The sequence below is a fragment of the Xyrauchen texanus genome, chromosome 37 (genome assembly GCF_025860055.1).
Source record: "Xyrauchen texanus isolate HMW12.3.18 chromosome 37, RBS_HiC_50CHRs, whole genome shotgun sequence".
Taxonomy (NCBI): domain Eukaryota; kingdom Metazoa; phylum Chordata; class Actinopteri; order Cypriniformes; family Catostomidae; genus Xyrauchen; species Xyrauchen texanus.
The window spans coordinates 30,922,465-30,942,099 of record NC_068312.1 but is presented as its reverse complement, the minus strand read 5'-3'; the positions used below and the strand labels follow the sequence as shown (position 1 = coordinate 30,942,099).

The 19,635-nt window shown below is 38.8% G+C and overlaps 1 protein-coding gene across 1 annotated transcript in view; it reads left to right on the top strand.

The window, feature by feature from the left end:
- The window catches only part of LOC127630869 (voltage-dependent R-type calcium channel subunit alpha-1E), a 165,098-nt gene that overhangs the window by 84,249 nt on the left and 61,214 nt on the right, over positions 1 to 19,635 (top strand). The window lies entirely within an intron of this gene.

Genomic DNA, 19,635 nt, shown 5'->3' with positions numbered 1-19,635 from the left:
ATTGAAAATTAATCAACACCCTTGTAGCATATGTCAACATAACAGAATTCAACATTTCCATATAAATACATTTATAAAATTTTCACAATACAGTTAGATCAAGGGTAGTTATGCAATGCAGGTAATGGAATGACATGATGATGTAATTTCATAACAGCAAATACCAAAAACTGGGGCAAAGCACTCATAACTCATTTTCTAATAATTCCTGATGTGAACGTGGCCATCTCCTCTGTCAGTTGTTTTCTTTTTAGTGGTGTTTGCTAAATTTCTATTGCTTATACTTATGGTTAAGTCGCAGTCATGTAAGACTTTGAGCATGCAAAATTATTTTGGACACCGCAAAGAAAAAGGTTATGATTTTACACATGAGGGCTTCTGTTTTATATAAATACTAAATCATAAAAAGCAAATAAAATTGTATTCAAAATGTTCAACATTTCAATAATATTCCAGCTAACTTTCCTGTAACAATATAAACATGCAGCTTTGAAATATGCATTATGTGTATTTAGCCAAGATGTCAGCGTGTGACAAATCGATCTAATATTGGTCGCACTAAGGTCAGTTCTAGGGTCAGTATATATTTGGGGCTTAGCCCAGAATATTGTGGATATGTTTGGAGCCTTCATTTGATGAAATATCAGAATATAATATTCTTTATAATTAAAGTTTAACTGTTACATCTGTATGGTGTCATGTATATAATAAATCTTTAAATATTACTGATACTAAAAATCAAAGAGGGGGTTTGACTTGACTATGGACACACATACTCCGCAGCCACCAACAGGCCAGTGCGTGTGAACTGTTAGTTCACATGCACATAGAGTGCACATAGAGTTAGGATTTGGTTTTATTGATACAATGCATAAAATCGTACTGATATGGGTTTAGTTAATGTTCACATCAACCATCAGAATGGGAAAACAATGTGACCTCAGTGATGATGATTTTTGGTGCCAGATGACCTGGTTTGAGTATTTCTGTAACTGTTGATCTCTTGGGATTTTTTCTTGAGTTTACTCAGAATGGTGGCAAAAACAAAAAACATCAAATGAGTGGCAGCTATGCATAAGGAAATGCCTTATTGAAAATAGAGGTCAACGGAGAATGGCCAGACTGGTTAGAGCTACAGAAAGGCTACGGTAACTCGGATAACCACTCTGTACAATTTGGTGAGCTGAATTGAACACATTGAACCTTAATGTGAATGGGTTACTTCCACAAAAAAATACATTGGGTTCCACTTCTGTCAGCCAAGAACATAAAGCTGAGGCTGCAGTGGGCACAGGCTCACTAAAACTGGACAGTTGAAGACTGGAAAAACATAGCCCGGTCTGATGAATCTTGATTTCTACAGAGGCACACAGATGGAAGGGTCAGAATTTGGCACCAGCAGCATAAATCCATGGACCCAGCCTGCCTTGTGTCAACAGTCTATGCTGGTGGTGGTGTAATGTATGGGGAATGTTTTCTTGGCACACTTTGGACCCGTTAACACCAATCAGTCATCACTTGAATGCCACGGACTATTTTTGCTTTTTGTTGACCATGTGCATCCCTTTATAGTCACAATTTACCCATCTTCTAATGGCTACTTCCAGCATGATAATGCACCATGTCTCAAAGCAAAATTGGTCTCAAACTGGTTTCATGAACATGACAATGAGTTCACTGTTTTTCAGTGGCCTTCCCAGTCCCCTTATATGAATCCAATAGAACACCTTTGGGATATGGTAGAACAGGAGATTCGCATGACAAATCTGAAGAAATTGCATAATGCATACATGTCAGCATGGACCAGAATCTCTAAGGAATGTTTCTAACATTGTGCTATGCCACGAGGAATTGAGGCTATTTTGAGAGCTTTATATTATATTTATATTTTATTATCAACTTGTTATGAAGAACTGGTTCTTTTGACATCCCTGCATGATGATAAACACATTTGGGTCTTTACTAAAAACATTCTTTGCTTAAGTCATTCTTTCACTCTCCAGCAGCACAACAAATGAACAATATTGTTGTGAGCTTGCAGTCTGAATAGAATGTGATGCAAAAAGTGTGCGTGACACAAAATAACAAACATGTCTTTCTATTGCATTGTGTAGGCCTGAACAATCCATCGAAATAAAATTAAAATCAAGATATGACTGTTATTATTTAAAGGTGAACACAGTAGTTGTTTCACCATTAAAAAAGTTTTACTCCTATAGAAATTAATTGTAATTTTGAAACATATGTATAAAATCATAACCACTCACATGATATGAGAACTTTAGTCATATCAGTAATGTTATAAAAGCATTATAACAGTGCTAATAAAACTGGCAAACATAAAACTGGATGAAAATCACTCTGAGCACGAACAACATTTTAAGCAGAATTATTTGTTATTTTAGTGGAGAACCTGAGCTTCAGATGTTCGTGCTTCTCATCTGTGTCCTTGCATGTTGATATCAGACACACTGAAGATTTTCCTTGAAGTTCTCCTGCTTGTGTTTGTACTTGCTTTTTCACATAGTTTTTTTTACCCAACTAAAACAACGGATATTTTGCTCTAAAAGTTGCGTTTGTGCTTAGATTAAATTTCAACTGTATCTTGGAGAAACTGCATGCTGGTTTTGTTTGTGCTTTCTTTGTCTTTTATGACATTTTCAGCAGTTTATCATTATGCTTTATGCACAATGGCATAGTGATTAATGTATGTCATCATGAAATCAGTAAGTAATCTTAGGAGACACATGTAAGCAGCCAGGTGTAAACAGTGATGCATCTTTCCTGTCCACATGTGACTGGATCACAGAGACACGTCTTAAAACCAAGTGTAAAAGGAGTCTTTGAGTCCCCGTCACAAATGTGCACAGTCTAATAAATCCTTGACTGAATGAACTCACTGATAATATGATAACGTGTAGTAATCTACATATAAACTTTTTTATATATTTTGATATATTAGTAACATTAAAATGTTACTAATTTATAAAATAAATACAACAAATAATAAACTATATAAATAATATAATATAGTATTAATAACACCGACTCACCCTTAGGCTATGCCATTTTGTATGACTTTCTTATGAGGAACTCAATCGAAGATATTTTGATGGCTATAAAAGGTGTTTTTGTCCATTCAATGCAAGTCAATGGGGTCCAACACTTTCAAGCTCCCAAATAGGCACAGGCAGCATAAAGGTAATCCATACTTGAGTGGTTTAATTCATGTCTTTTTAAGCGATATTATTGCTATAGCTGTTACTTTTCTCTTTCTGTCTCTATCTCTGCAACTTCCCATAACACCCTAGCATCATGGCAGTGAGTTTTAATGGGCAAGCACTACTCACATATTATTTAGGGATTTTAGAAATGTATTGTGATCTCATATCAGTGTTGATGCTGAGGAAAAATCCCTGCCTTTGAAATTCAGTGCGAAGTCACAATGCTAAAAACAACCTCCTTTGTGTGATATTCACACATTGTTTGATGGAGACTCCATTTTGTTGCTTTGCACCTTTATATAAAACCATTCATGTGATGCATGAATCAGTGTCTCAGACTTTATTTATTGTGAAATATTTATATTATGAGTACCTTACTATGCACTACATCAATTGCTGGTTTTTGTCTTAGTCATTATTTAAATCTGTTTTTATATTGAAAACCACAAGCATAACAATGCAGATTATGTTTATATTTTTTATTTAAAAACAAATAGTTCTGAACATAAATTGTGATGGGATGAGCAGCAATCAAATTGGTATACAATAAACGTAGGGCTTGACATTAACACCCGCCCACCCATCAAATCAGGTAGAAATTGACAGTGGAGGGCAACGCCGTCACTCTTACCAGCCGGTATGGTGGATGATGTTTTCAGGATTTTTTATCAAATTGAAAATTCTTTGAATGTCAGTCCACCGATGTAAAATAAATTATAAACATTTTCATTCAGTGCTTTATAAGCACTAAATATTCTTTATGTGTGCAATGCATTCGCGTCTTTTGTGTGGCACGATTGAAGCCTGGTTTTCGGATGAGGGTGGCGCAAGCATTCACAGACCCACTCACCTGAGTAAACCGCTCAGCGCTATCCTATCTCTGGAGAACGTCTCATTATGTTACGCCACAAAAAAAGTGTAAAAAAAAACACATTTGAATTTATGCAAAAATGTCTGATTCGAGAAAGCACTTTTCAATAACTCGGCAGAATAGGGGCGATGTCAGGGTGTGGGAACATTCGGTAGCAACATTGACTTCCATGTGATCATCTTGGTGCAGAATGCTGACATTATTACTGGTTGCTTTATCACCAAAATAAATAAAACCGCTTAGGTCAAGGGTTAAACCACTTTGATTGGCCTTAATTATTGCTGATTTGTAATTTATTATAGTTTCAGATGTCTTGCCTCTCTCTCTTGTCTCTTTCTTTCTCTGTCTCACTCTCTCTCTCTCTCTTTGTCTGTTTCTCCCTGCCTGTTTGACAATTAGTTAAGTGTTTGCTCTTTACCCATGATGAATAATTAATCTACTGGTGTCTTAATGATTCATATGCCATCTGTCACAATGTAACGGTTACATGTGTGAGTCAGGGGCCCATCAAAGAGCCATGTATCAGCAGCGGGCAGAGAGAGATAATTAACCAGCACTGTCTGGCTAACAGGCAGAAGACAGGAAACACCACAATAAACATTGCGAGAGACATGGACTGCTAAAATAAATACGATTTCATCTGATGTTGTTGATGTTAGAGAAAGCGATTTGCATACACATATTGACATTTGGTTTGCAAATTGAATTAGACATTATTTGAAAAGGCACAGTTAGTTTTTTTTCATTTTGAATTTATGCTGCAATCTACAAAAGAATATGAAGGCTATAAGAAGCTGACGGACTAACCTACCCCTGTAGTTGATACAGCCCGAAGTGAATATACATTTGAAGTCAGAAGTTTACATACACAGGTTGAAGTCATTAAATCAAATATTTTAACCACTCCACAGATTTAATATTAGCAAACGTTAGGACATCTACTTTGTGCATGACACAAGCTATTTTTCCAACAATGTTTTACAGACAGATTGTTTCACTTTTAATTGACAATATTACAGTTTCAGTGGGTCAGAAATTTAAATACACTAAGTTAACTGTGCCTTTAAGCAGCTTGGAATATTTCAGAAAATAATGTCAAGCCTTTAGACAATTAGACAATTAGATTCTGATTGGAGGTGTACTGAATTGGAGGTGTACTGAATTGGAGGTGTACCTGTGGATGTTTTTAAGGCCTACTTTTACTCAGTGCGTCTTTGCATGACATCATAGGAAAATCTAAAGAAATCAGCCAAGACCTCAGAAAAAAAATCTTGGACTTCCACAAGTCTTTCCTTGGGAGCAATTTCCAAATGCCTGAAGGTACCACATTCATCTGTGCAAACAATAGTATGCAAGTATAAAAACCATTGGACCACGCAGTCATCATACCGCTCAGGAAGGAGATGCATTCTGTCTCCTAGAGATGAGCGTATTTGAATACAAATCAGTCCCAGAACAACAGCAAAGGACATTGTGAAGATGCTGGAGGAAACAAGTAGATAAGTGTGGCAGCGGGGGCGTGGTCAAGCGCCCGTCCGGGAGAGAGAAGCGGTAAGGGCGCTCACACCTGGGCCAAATTATGACTAACACCTGTCTCTAATTTCAGTAGAGTGAGGAGAGCGGTTAAAAGGCCAACAGCCGGAGAGCAGAGACAGAGGGGAACAGAGCAAGCCAACTGAGTGCGCTTGTGTGTGTGTGTGTGTATATATAAAGTGGTTGTCAGACAGACGAATAAAAATCCCTTACCTTACGTTGTATCCTCCGTTTCTTGTCCTCCTTCCTGTGAGGGTGTCACAATAAGTATCTATATCCACAGTAATATTAGTCTTATATCGACTTAACCTGAAAGGCTGCTCAGCAAGGAAGAAGCCACTGCTCCAAAACTGCCGTAAAACACCCAGAATACAGTTTGCAAGTGCACATGGGGAAAAAGTTCTTTCTTTTTGGAGAAATGTCCACTGGTCTAATTAAACAAAAATGTAACTGTTTGGCCATAATGACCATTGTTATGTTTGGAGGAAAAAGGATGAGGCTTGCAAGCCAAAGAACACTATCCCAACTGTGAACCATGGGGGTTGCAGCATCATGTTGTGGGAGTGCTTTGCTGTAGGAGGGACTGGTGCACTTCACAAAAGAGATGGCATCATGAGGAAGGAAAATGATGTGGCTATATTGAAGCAACATCTCAAGACATCATCCAGGAAGTTAAAGCTTGGTCGCAAATGGGTCTTTCAAATGGACAATGACCCCAAGCATACCCCCAAAGTTGTGGAAAACTTGCTTAAGGACAACAAAGTCAAGGTTTTGAAGTGGCCATCACAAAGCCCTGACCTTAATCCTATAATTTCTATGGGCAGAAATGAAAAAAGTGAAAATGAAAACGTTTGTGCGAGCAAGGAGGCTTACAAACCTGACTCAGTTACACCAGTTTTGTCTGGAGGAATGGGCCAAAATTCCAGCAACTTATTGTGAGAAGCTTGTAGAAGGCTTCCCAAAATGTTTGACCCAAGTTAAACATTTTAAAGGCAATGCTACCAAATACTAATAAAGTATGTAAACATCTGATCCTATGGGAATGTGATGAAAGAAATAAAAGCTGAAATAAATAATTCTCTCTACTATTATTCTGACATTTCACATACTTAAATTAAAGTAGTGGTCCTAACTGACCTAAGACAGGGAATGTCACTATTAAATGTCAGGAATAGTGAAAATTTAAGTTAAAAAGTATTTGTCTAAGGTGTATGTAAACTTCTGACTTCAACTGTATATGGGTGTGTGTGTTCTTTTAAGGAAGTGATGTGCTTGTAAGTCTGAGGTAAACAGTAAAAATTATGAGTTTGTGAAATCCTGGCCTGTGTGATCTTTATTATAAACACAACATGGTGTCAGAAGACGGATTGTAATAAAGCACTCTTAACATAAGAAAAAAATTATCTAACAGGACAGTGTTGTGTGAGTACTGAATTCTTACCTGCAGTTGAAACACACCAGACCGCCATTGTCTCTGACTGGGATCTTGCAGAAAACTGGCGAAAATGGGAGCAAAGGATTAATTTGTATCCTACAGACTCAGGATTAGCGGCCAAATCAGAATTGAGACAGATCGCTGTGCAGTTACACTCCATAGGCAAAGATGCATTGGAGGGATACAAATCACTGCACATTTAGTTTATCGACCCTGAAAACAAAAAGTTATCGGAGGAACTTGCGGCATTCTAGACATATTGTGCGCTGCAAAACATTTTTTTTTTCTTGTCAACTCCCACATTTAATGTGGGAGTTGACAAGTTTCTGACCGAACTGATACTGAAAGCATGCAACTGTGAGTTAGGGGAACCTAAAGATAAGAGACAAAATCTCCCGATTTGACCCTCTCTAAAGCTATTGACATCTGCAGAGCTAAAGAGGTTATGAAAGCACAGTCCACGGCAATGGTGGCAGACATACACACACGCACACAGCTCGTTCATGCGGTGCAAAGGAAAGAGTCCCGATATGGTTTTAAAACAAACAAAAACACAGAGCACAGTCAAAATTCAAGCTCTAGTGGGCACACACAGTGTTGTAGCAAATGTGGCAGCACACATAAGCCTAAACAGTGTCCTGCCTACAATGTACATGCAACAAATGTGGTAAAAAGAACCATTTTGCAGCTGTATACAAAACCAAGGCAGACATTGCACCTCTCAACATTGAAACTGAGGATACAGACATCGACACATTGTTTGTGGTTACTGTTCATCAACAATCAACCCAGACACAGGCTGGCACACAAATCTAGTTGTAGGTGGAACTGTTGTCAACTTTTAGCTCGACACAGGAGCTGAAGCAAATGTGCTGCCTAGAAAAATCATAGATAACCTACAGGAACACGTCACCATGCAAAAGACAGACAAGATACTGGTAGCCTATGGGGGTGCCTGCATAAAACCAAATGGTGTTGTGAAACTTCCGGTGCAGTCTAAGCAGAAAATGACCTCTTCATTACCATGGCATCAGATACAGCCCTGCTAGGAAGATATGCATGTGTCCAGCATGACCTATTCAGAAAAGTTGATGCAATCATGTACTTTGCCCCAGCTTCCAAGGGGTAGCTTCTCAAACATTATTCATGTGTATTTGAAGGTCTTAGCTAATTCCCTGGTGAGCACCACATTTACATAGATCCCAGTGTGCCCCCTGACATCCATGGGTGCCGAAAGATTCCATACTCAGTACATGACCACCTTTGTGTGACACTGGAAGAGCTTGAAAAAAGAGGGGTGAACCCACTTCCTGGGTGAGAAGTCTCTTTATCACAGAAAATCAAAATGATAGCCTAAGAGTGTGTCTAGACCCTAGAGAGTTAAGGCCATAAATCACCAACACTACTCAATACCCACACCAGAAGATGTCCAGTTTAAACTCGCCTGCAAAAAGCTATTCACAATCCTTGATGAGAAGGATGGATATTGGCAGATAAAACTGGATGAAGAGTCAGCTGACTTATGCACCTTCAACACACCATGGGGCAGGTTTCATTTTCATCGGTTTGGGGTCTGCTAGCGAAGTTTTCCAGCGGCTGAATTCAGAGAGCTTTGGGGATATCGAAGGTGTGTGCATTGTGGCTGATGACATGATCATTGCAGCCTCCACCAAGGCAGAACATAATGCCATTCTTAAAAAGCGATGGACAGAGCTACATGACTAAATGTGAAATTCAACAAAGACAAGCTGCAATACATGTTCAAAGAGGTGAAATATTTTGGACACATCACAGCAGAAGGGGTGAAGCGAGATGAATTAAAGGTGTCAGCCACAAAGCAGCTCCCTCCTCCCACAGACAAAAAGGCACTTCAGCGACTGTTGGGCATAACACGTTACCTTTCACAGTGCAACCATCACTGCACTACTCAAGCTGCTACTGAGGAAAGACATTGCTTTGCAGTAGCATCCTGAACAACAGGTGGCATTTGAAGAGCTGAAAAAAGTTGTTTCCAATGCTCCATTGCTTAGATTTTTCAATCTAACAGAGCCTGCTGAGGTGCAATTAGGTGCGTCAAAAGACAGCCTTGGCACCTGCCTGATGCAAAGCAAACAGCCTATAGCATATGCGTCAAGGGTATTGTCAGTTGCAGAACAAAATTATGCCCAGATAGAAAAAGAATTGCTGGCAAGAGTGTTCGCCCTCCGTAAGATTCACCAGTATGTCTACAGTGTCCTGTCCAGTCAGACCACAAACCCCTTGAGGACATCTTCTCTAAGCCAATAGGGGCAGCTCAAGCATGTCTTCAAAGAATGCAACTTCAAGTGCAGAAGTATGACATTCACATTGTGTATGTTCCAGGGAAAGACATGTTAATAGCAGACACACTCTCCAGGGCCTACCCTCAAGCAGATGGTGCAGAGAGTTTTGATCTGAGTGATGGGAAAGTAATTTATGCTGTCATGGAAGACCCAATCCAAGGTAATGTAATGCAGATAATAAAAACTGCCACATATAGTCCATGAACTGCAGTTGCATTTTGCATTAAAAACATTAAAAAAAAGTGTTCCTTTGGCAGCCCAGCCATACTGACATATTAGACATACTCTTTGTACAGATGATGGACACTTAATGGTTGATGATTGCTTAGTGGTTATAGGTGTTGAAATTACTTCACACTGCACACCAAGGTGTCCAGCGCTCCCTGGCTTATGCCAGGTCTTGCATATACTGGCCTGGTCTCAGCATTGCTGTGCACAAGATTGATGAAAACTGTATTCCCTGTCAGGAAAGCTTACCTGATAATCAGAGGCAACCACTTCTCTCATATCCTGTTTCACAGGGTCCATGGCAAAGAATAGCTGCTGACATTATCGAATTCCAAGGATGAGCATTTCTTCTAATTGTGGACTATTTTTCCAAATACCCAGAAGTCCATCAGGTACCAGACAAAACATCAGGTTCTCTCATCACCAAATTTAAAGCCTTGTTTTCCAGACATGGGGTGCCTATAATTCTAATTGCAGATCTTGTCACATTTGCAATGATTGGTGTTTCAACATCATTCATTCAAGCCCAGTTTCCTCAGTCTAGTGGCATGGCTGAGCGGGCTGTTAAACTGTCAAAGCGATGATGAAAGCTGCCTTGAGCACTGGCACTGATCCCCACCTTACGCATCTGAATCTCAGAAATAATCCTGTCACAGGTCTCAAGTACTCACCTGCACAGCTGCTCATAGGTTGCATCCTATGCTCCAACCTGCCTGTGAGTAAAGCTGTCCTACAGCCCTCAACTCCACTGCATGTACAAGAAGCACTGCAGCTCCATCAACTGCAACAAAAGAGATGTTATGACAAAACAGCTGCCCCGCTTTCCTCTTTGCAGAAGGGGGAGAGAGTGTACATGAAGGTAAAAAACACAAGGAAACCAGCCACAGTGGTCAGCGTCAGAGATGAGCCCCAATCATATGACGTTCCCACATCATCAGGAATCTCTTACTGGCGAAACAGAAGACATCTCTGGCCTGATTAATCAATCAGGTACACTTGTCAGCAGGACAGTTCCCAAGATAGTGACATAATGATTGGTACTGATGCAGAGTCTGGTCAAGTTGACCCAAGTGATCATATTCAAAGAACCAAGATGAAAGACACTCCAAGCTTCCAGTGCACAAGGGCTGGACGCCCTGCCGGACTTCCTGTCAAATTTAAGGACTATGTCCTCAGCTAAATCAGTAGATGTACTTGTAAGTCTGAAGTAAACAGTAACAGTGTTGAGTTCGTGAAATCCTGGTCTGTGTGATCTTTATTAGAAACATAACAAAGGCTAACAAAAATTATATCACCCACAGACTTTTTATGTAATTTTTTAGAATAGAAAAAACTGCAACAACAAAAAAACAACAACAACATGGACAACAAATATAAGGATAATAATATTATAAAGACTTGAGGGTGGGCTCTTTTAACTTGGGCCATTAAGCAACCTTCCAGAACACAATAGAAATCCCCTAGCAAAACCCTAGCAACGCCCTGGCAGCCACCCAGAATACCTTAGCATTGTGGTAGTGAGGTTTTGAACAGGCAAGCACCACCCACATTTTCTTCAGAAAATGTAAGAATCTTGTTTTTCTATTAGTATTTTTTATTTGCAGTCAACTTTTTAATCATTTGTGTAAACTTTGACTACGGCAGGCTCACACGAACTACAGGAAGTGCATACCATGCTTTATTTATGGCAGTCTTCTGGTCTTTTGTCAGTGGTAGCATGTCATGCTATTCGTTCAGTGCCAGGGAATTGTCTCTACACAGGCTTTGTGTTCCTGACCCACCCACACACAATGCAGTTTCCTGAGAAGACAGTCAAGATGTTGCTCCTTTCTCTCTGTATCTCCTGCTAAAGTGAGGACCAAGGTTTTCCTCATCCTCACTCCTTATTCCTTATCATGTCTGACTATATACCTATGAATTCATCTTTGCTTGGCAGTGATGATTTGTCAAGTCAAGTAAGTCAAGAACTGACCAATTCGGTGAGCGAGTTGTTAGATCGATTGTAGACTGATTTGAGAGTCTTTTTACTGATGTATTTAAATAACCAGCTCATAAAAGTAATTCATGCATGAATCGGACATCATTGGTTAAGCTGTATGTTGTTGCAACAATCAAGGATAGTGCAATAACATTTTTACATCTTTGTATTATTCCGCAGCCCTGAGTCTTTCTCAACACAGGCAATTCATACTGCAAACTCACAACTGAGCTAAAACATAAGTTTCATTGCCATGGCACTGTAGATTCAGAAGCAGCATCCACAGTTGAATTGCAGTGTAGGTAAACACTGTCAGAGCAATTTAGCACAGTATTCTGTCTACATTGGTGGAAAAATGCAGACATTCAAGAACCGTTAATGGAACAAACATCATGCAAATCCTTCTGAATAAGAACAAGTTTTCGATTGTCCACCTTAAATGCTACAAATAATTTGGTCAGATATCTCTTGTGAAATTAAAGGGTTAACCATATACTCACTTGCTCACTTGTTCCAAACCCGAATGACTTTCTTTCTTCTGTGGAACACAAGAGCAGGTACGGATTAACGCACAGGCTTACATAGGCTGTAGCCTAGGGGCCCCACCTGTGCAGGGGCCCCTAGGCTACAGACAATTTTTTTATTTTAAATTTACTAAAGCACAAACAAAAAAAGACCCTCATTGGCCCATAAGAAACATTAAAAAAAAATAAGCAGGTGGTTGGATAGATGTGACTTGTGGACGAATTTGGACAATTTATCAAAGAAAATGAGGACACCTCAGCAAGGTCACTGGTGCAACTTATAAGAGCAAGGAAACTGCAATCAGTGTTTCCAAATGTTGATATAGCACTCCGGCTATTTATGACTTTGCCTGTAACCAACGCCAGCTGGGAGCTCTCTTTTATACAGAAAAGAACAGCAAAAGGTTTTGGGGACAGCCCCCAAGATTTGGGCCAGTTGCCATGTAAAATCCCAGGCCGATATATCTTCCCAGTCCAGATGAGCAAAAACCACCTGTCTCTGATGTCCATTGAAAATGACGTTCTATTTTACCAGCCTCATTAAGGACTTCTTTTAGAAAGAAATTCTAAAGTATTGGAATATGCAACAATATGTACATATTTATTTATGTGCTGCTGCTGTGCTGCTGTTTTTTATTATTACTTTGTTTTATAAATAGTTTAGTGTATTGCACAGTGTCTCAGTGATGATGTTGTGATTTTGCCTCAGTATAACAGGGTGTTCTGCACTGATGCAGATGCTGTAGCCTACCTGTTGGTTTATAAAGCTAAAAGCGGTTACCAGCTTGCAGTTGAACTGTGAATGCAGGGAATTCTGTTGCTTGGTTGTTTATAGTTACAAATTTCCCTTGTAATTGTTTTGTGGCTGTGGTGGCAGAGGTTAATATCTGGTATTCTTTCCACTTACATCTCTGTTGATGTTAGTTTTGGTTGTAGTGCCAGTGTTTCTTGATCATAATTAAAGGGCTGCTTCTAAGCACTGGGCCTTGTGCTTGTGCTTGTTTGTATTTGTGTTTTGAGTATAATGTTCAATTTATCATTTTACTTATGTGGTGTGATGGTAATTTTCTTACAGTGGTGGTCCACCACTTTAAGGAATATAGAGGAAAACCTGTAGTATTGGCTCAGTGTGTGTGTGTGTGTGTGTGTGTGTGTGTGTGTGCGTGCGTGCGTGCGCGCGTGCGTGCGTGCGTGTGTGTGTGTGTGCGCCAATTCACATTACTATTTGCGTGTGGACCATGTATGGCACCAAATAAATGTTTCCAGTAAAGCGTAATGATTTCATACAATGAAAGTGAATGTGATTGAGGCTGTCAGTCCCTAATATTCTGCCTAATATCTCCTTTTGTACGGAATGGAAGAAAGAAATTCATACAGGTTTGAACATCATGAGTTTTCATTAATGATGACAGAACTTTTATTTTGCAGTGAACTGTTCCATTAATGAGTATCAATTGTTATCAACATGTTTTTATAAATTGATTTATAATCATTTTGGTACTATCTGAAGCCTGCTGTCTTTTGTGATTACGCCATTTATACCAACCAAAGCCTTTGATATTACCTGTAGTTCACATTAAGGCTGGACCATATGGCAAAAAAAAAAAAAAAAAATATTAAGCTTAAGGATGATTCATGATTCATGTTGATTTTTCAACTTTTAAATGTACTCAACTAAAAAGTTACATCAACATGATTGAAATAGCATTATAATTCATGGCAGCCTGGTTTGAGAAATCAAAATGTTATATACTATAGAAAAGATAGGTATGCTATAAAAATGCACAAAAAAAGCAGTTCAAGTTGTCAACAGTGTACATTTAAAAAAAAAAAATTATAAAAAAAAAAAATTATATATATATATATATATATATATACAGGTGAAACTCGAAAAATTAGAATATCGTGCAAAAGTTCATTAATTTCAGTAATTCAACTTAAAAGGTGAAACTAATATATTATATAGACTCATTACAAGCAAAGTAAGATATTTCAAGCCTTTATTTGATATAATTTTGATGATTATGGCTTACAGCTTATGAAAACCCCAAATTCAGAATCTCAGAAAATTAGAATATTGTGAAAAGGTTCAGTATTGTAGGCTCAAAGTGTCACACTCTAATCAGCTAAACACCTGCAAAGGGTTCCTGAGCCTTTAAATGGTCTCTCAGTCTGGTTCAGTTGAATTCACAATCATGGGGAAGACTGCTGACCTGACAGTTGTGCAGAAAACCATCATTGACACCCTCCACAAGGAGGGAAAGCCTCAAAAGGTAATTGCAAAAGAAGTTGGATGTTCTCAAAGTGCTGTATCAAAGCACATTAATAGAAAGTTAAGTGGAAGGGAAAAGTGTGGAAGAAAAAGGTGCACAAGCAGCAGGGATGACCGTAGCCTGGAGAGGATTGTCAGGAAAAGGCCATTCAAATGTGTGGGGAGCTTCACAAGGAGTGGACTGAGGCTGGAGTTACTGCATCAAGAGCCACCACACACAGACGGGTCCTGGACATGGGCTTCAAATGTCAAACGTCTTACCTGGGCTAAAGAAAAAAGAACTGGTCTGTTGCTCAGTGGGCCAAAGTCCTCTTTTCTGATGAGAGCAAATTTTGCATCTCATTTGGAAACCAAGGTCCCAGAGTCTGGAGGAAGAATGGAGAGGCACACAATCCAAGATGCTTGAAGTCCAGTGTGAATTTTCCACAGTCTGTGTTGGTTTGGGGAGCCATGTCATCGGCTGGTGTTGGTCCACTGTGCTTTATTAAGTCCAGAGTCAACGCAGCCGTCTACCGGGACATTTTAGAGCACTTCATGCTTCCTTCAGCAGACAAGCTTTATGGAGATGCTGACTTCATTTTCCAGCAGGACTTGGCACCTGCCCACACTGCCAAAAGTACCAAAACCTGGTTCAATGACCATGGTATTACTGTGCTTGATTGGCCAGCAAACTCGCTTGACCTGAACCCCATAGAGAATCTATGGGGCATTGCCAAGAGAAAGATGAGAGACATGAGACCAAACAATGCAGAAGAGCTGAAGGCCGCTATTGAAGCATCTTGGTCTTCCATAACACCTCAGCAGTGCCACAGGCTGATAGCATCCATGCCACGCCGCATTGAGGCAGAAATTAATGCAAAAGGGGCCCAAACCAAGTACTGAGTACATATGCATGATTATACTTTTCAGAGGGCCAACATTTCTGTATTTAAAATCCTTTTTTTATTGATTTCATGTAATATTCTAATTTTCTGAGATTCTGAATTTGGGGTTTTCATAAGCTGTAAGCCATAATCATCAAAATGATATCAAATAAAGGCTTGAAATATCTTACTTTGCTTGTAATGAGTCTATATAATATATTAGTTTCACCTTTAAGTTGAATTACTGAAATTAATGAACTTTTGCCCGATATTCTAATTTTTCGAGTTTCACCTGTATATATATATATATATATATATATATATATATATATATATATATATATATATATATATATATATATATATATATATATATATAAATAACCAAGATGTTCAGAAATAATAGTAAAGGGGGCCTGGGTAGCTCAGCAAGTAAAGACGCTGACTACTACCCCTGGAGTCATGAGTCATGAGTTCGAATCCAGGGCTTGCTGAGTGACTCCAGCTAGGTCTCCTAAGCAACCAAATTGGCCCGGTTGCTAGGGAGGGTAGAGTCACATGGGGTAAGCTCCTCACGGTCACTATAATGTGGTTCTTGCTCTCAGTGGGGCACGTAGTGAGTTGTGCGTAGATGCCGCGGAGAATAGCGTGAAGCCTCCACGTGCGCTATGTCTCCGTGGTAACGCACTCAACAACGTGATAAAATGCGCGGATTGACTGTCTCAGATGCGGAGGCAACTGATATTCGTCCTCCGCAACCTTGATTGAGGCGAGTCACTACGCCAACATGAGGACTTAGAGCACATTGGGAATTGGGCATACCCCAAATTGTGGAGAAAAGTGGAGAGAAAAAAAAGAAAAGAAACAATATTTGGTAAATACTTTTTTTAGCCAAGACTTTCTAGAAGCTTATTTAAAAATCAATATCTGGAATGTCAAGTTTATCAAGAAAGTGTTAATTTAAAACCCTTACGACACCCTCTAGAACTGCTTGGGGTACACCCTGAGCAATGCTGCAATATGTAATGATAAATGATTATGATCCAAAATGATCCCTTCACAAAGGTTGGCTATAGATGTAGTGCACTTGAAACATGTCACAGATCAAAGCAATATTCAAAAGGAACGGTGGATATTTGATTTCCCCATTTATAGCCTATCCAAATGATTTGATATAAAGCGATCTGTAACTGTCAAAACTGTCAAAGTGGCGCTTGTTCACTGTCAGATCTGAAATCCTCTGCTGTGGGTAATGTTCCTGTTGCTATGCATAATCCACAGGTTTATTTGTTATGTGTTGTGGAAAGTATTTGTCAGGATTCATTCTACAGATTCTGTCTGACACTGCCATAATACATTAATTCACCTGTAAAAAGGCTGGTCAAACTGTTGGATAACGTGAACTATGTTGTGACACAGTAATATTAAAATAATAACAGTCCTGCACTTTTGAAAGCTGAGTGAGGAGTGATTGTTTTGTGACTCGAAGCACTCTGGTTATACTGAAGTGCTTCATTGTGTCCCTGGAATGGGCATAAACAAATTTGTGCCACTCTGTATTAGAGCTTTTCTTGTTTGTTACTTTTATTTTACAATTTTATGCGATAACATTTTATAGTTATTTAGCCTATTTAGTTGTTGAATATCCATTAGTTAAAGAACCCTGTTAAAGGGGTGTTGTCACAATAATAGAGAGAGCAAGGCCGGACCCAAATGCAGGGAGGCAAGTATAAGGGCTTTATTTACAAAAACAAACGTACAAACCAAAAACCCCACTAAAGAGAAAGAACAGAAAGATAAACTAGGAATAACTCACAAAAACCAACCAAATTAGTAACAGGAACAAACCAACTGAATACAAACAGCACAACAATATAAAACAATTTGACAAAGGAAACAACACGAAGAGAGCTTATATAGGGAGAGGTAATTGGTGAGCAGGTGCCGTGGATGATCAGCTGATTGGGGTAATGATCATTGCCAAGGCAACTGGATCTGGCAAACTCAATGGGGCACCTGCAAGACACAAGAGGGCATAAGAGACAAGGCAAAAGTTTTAAGCTTAAAGTTCACTTAATTGTGACAGATTTCTATAAAAACAAGACTATGTAAATATCTTATGCCATTTTGCTTGCCAACTAAGAAATAATGTTTTAAGACTGTTTAGATATTTTTGCCTGAAAGCAAGGCAAAACTACCAATTAAGAAAACTATTTTTTTGCAGTGTAATCATACAGTACAAATGTTCATTTACACCGACTAGTCAAATAATAGATCAGATAAAGCACTAGTCGATTATAAAAATTTGTAGTTTTGCACATCTCTACATTTTACCTGCAAATTCTGGATAAAACAAATGAAACAAATGTCATGTCAAACACAACTGTTCTTTAATAATAATTTCTTTCTTTAAACATGGGGTTTTAACAAAGCTAAATATAACATCAAATATTTAAAAAAATCTAAAAATATTCGTGTAATATGGAATCGAGAGGTCTGGGGCAATTCTATGCCCTAGTTCACACTGGCTGAGTCTTTAAACATCTGTTGAATTAAAGTTTTGGGAACCATGATCGGACATGAATTTCTGGTGGCTTTTGCTGAAGCCACATGCTGTGTGATGAAAGTCACTCTATCACTCTCATCTAACTTACTATCTGTGTGTCTGCCTGTTCACACACATACATGTACACACACCTTTCTTTGGCAGTCTCTCTCATCTCAGTGGGGTAGAAGGGGGTGGAGTTTAATTAGACAACAACAGAAGAGCCAGGTGAACTGGGCTCTGCTTTACTGCCAAAGAGAGAATCCAGTGTTTCAGCTTTGATTTGCTTCATCCCAGTTTATAAACATAAGGCATCCAGTGGGTAGCTGCCGGAAACCGAACGCTGCGAACAAAAACCTTGCTTGATCACTAAAGACGGCTCCACTCATTTCCCTCTGAGTGTAGCGTGCTGCATCTCAAATGAGTTCCTGATTCCTGTTAGGTGGCACAACAAATAAAGGACAACATTTGCATTTTATAATGAGCTATGCTCTATATGGGTTTCGTCTGATAGAAGTGGGGTCCTTTTCATTCTAATCATACCAACAATACTCATATCAGATTATTGCAGTGTCAATTTCTGGCTGGCCTCTTAGGATGCTGCTCATGTAGATTACAATTTTGACTGCTAGTGCAAAGTTTTGCCCAGAAACTAGATAATTACTGTGAGCACTATCTAGTTGTTTCATCATTGTGGTGTTCAGCTAGGCTCTTTAAGGAATTGTTCACCTAAAAATTTACATTTTGTCACCATTTTCCACAATCATGTTGTTCCAAACCAAATTAGTTTATTTCTTCTGCGGAACACAGTGGATGTTATGAGGGATGTTCACTCTGTTCTTTCCCATACAACTACAATAGACTGTGACCAACGGCTGTCAAGCCAATTAGGACATAGACGCACCATAAGCATACCATAAAAGTAGCCATGCCACTTTTGCGCTATATTCCAGACCTTCTGATGCTATACAAGATCTTTGTATGAGGAACAGACCGTGTTTTAAGTCATTATTCACTTAAGATTAAAAAAATATAGTTTTTTTACTTTTCCTGTAGAGGTATTTTTCTTAGATCAGTGATCTCCATAATTACCCTGCAGGAACCACTACTTATTGGGACAGGGTGTTGATACAGATTTCCCAAATTGATTCTGATTGACTGAATGAAAAAATTAACAACAGGAGCCAAATTATGCAGTTCAACTGTTAACAGATATTTATAGTAAAAGTAAATAATTGATCTTTGGACTTTATGAAACAATATTGTGATCATTCAAAAGAAGATTGGAAAATCTATAAGTTTACCTAGCCCTAACACTACTGTGACTTACTAAGACTTGCTAGATCACCCTGTAGCTCTAGACTGGTTGCACACAGAAGCTAACCATATATTAACGTTGTGCGCTTCTATGTGTGTGTGTGTGTGTGTGTGTGTGTGTGTGTGTGTGTGTGTGTGTGTGTGTGTGTCGTTAGCGCAATGTGTGACTGCACAGGAATAAAACACAGATGACTCTGTGGTCATGCCTAATGAATGTCACCTGCTCTTAGAAGGAAGAATCTGAAATGACCCTTATTAGAAATTGTGCTTGCTGTCAGTCATAGAGAAGGCTTACCTCATTTAGGAGTGCATGCTTTCGAATTACTTTAACTTACAGTATTGCTCTTCATTATCATGCATTACTCTAATGATGATTACTATATCACTAATGACAAAGATGGCATAGTTTATGATGCAAGGTCATTATCATACTGTATTTGTAAAATATTCATGAAATCTGCTAATTGTTCTGCGAAATTCTCATTGGTTTAGTTTCATTGACATTTGTAGGCTTAATTTGTGTT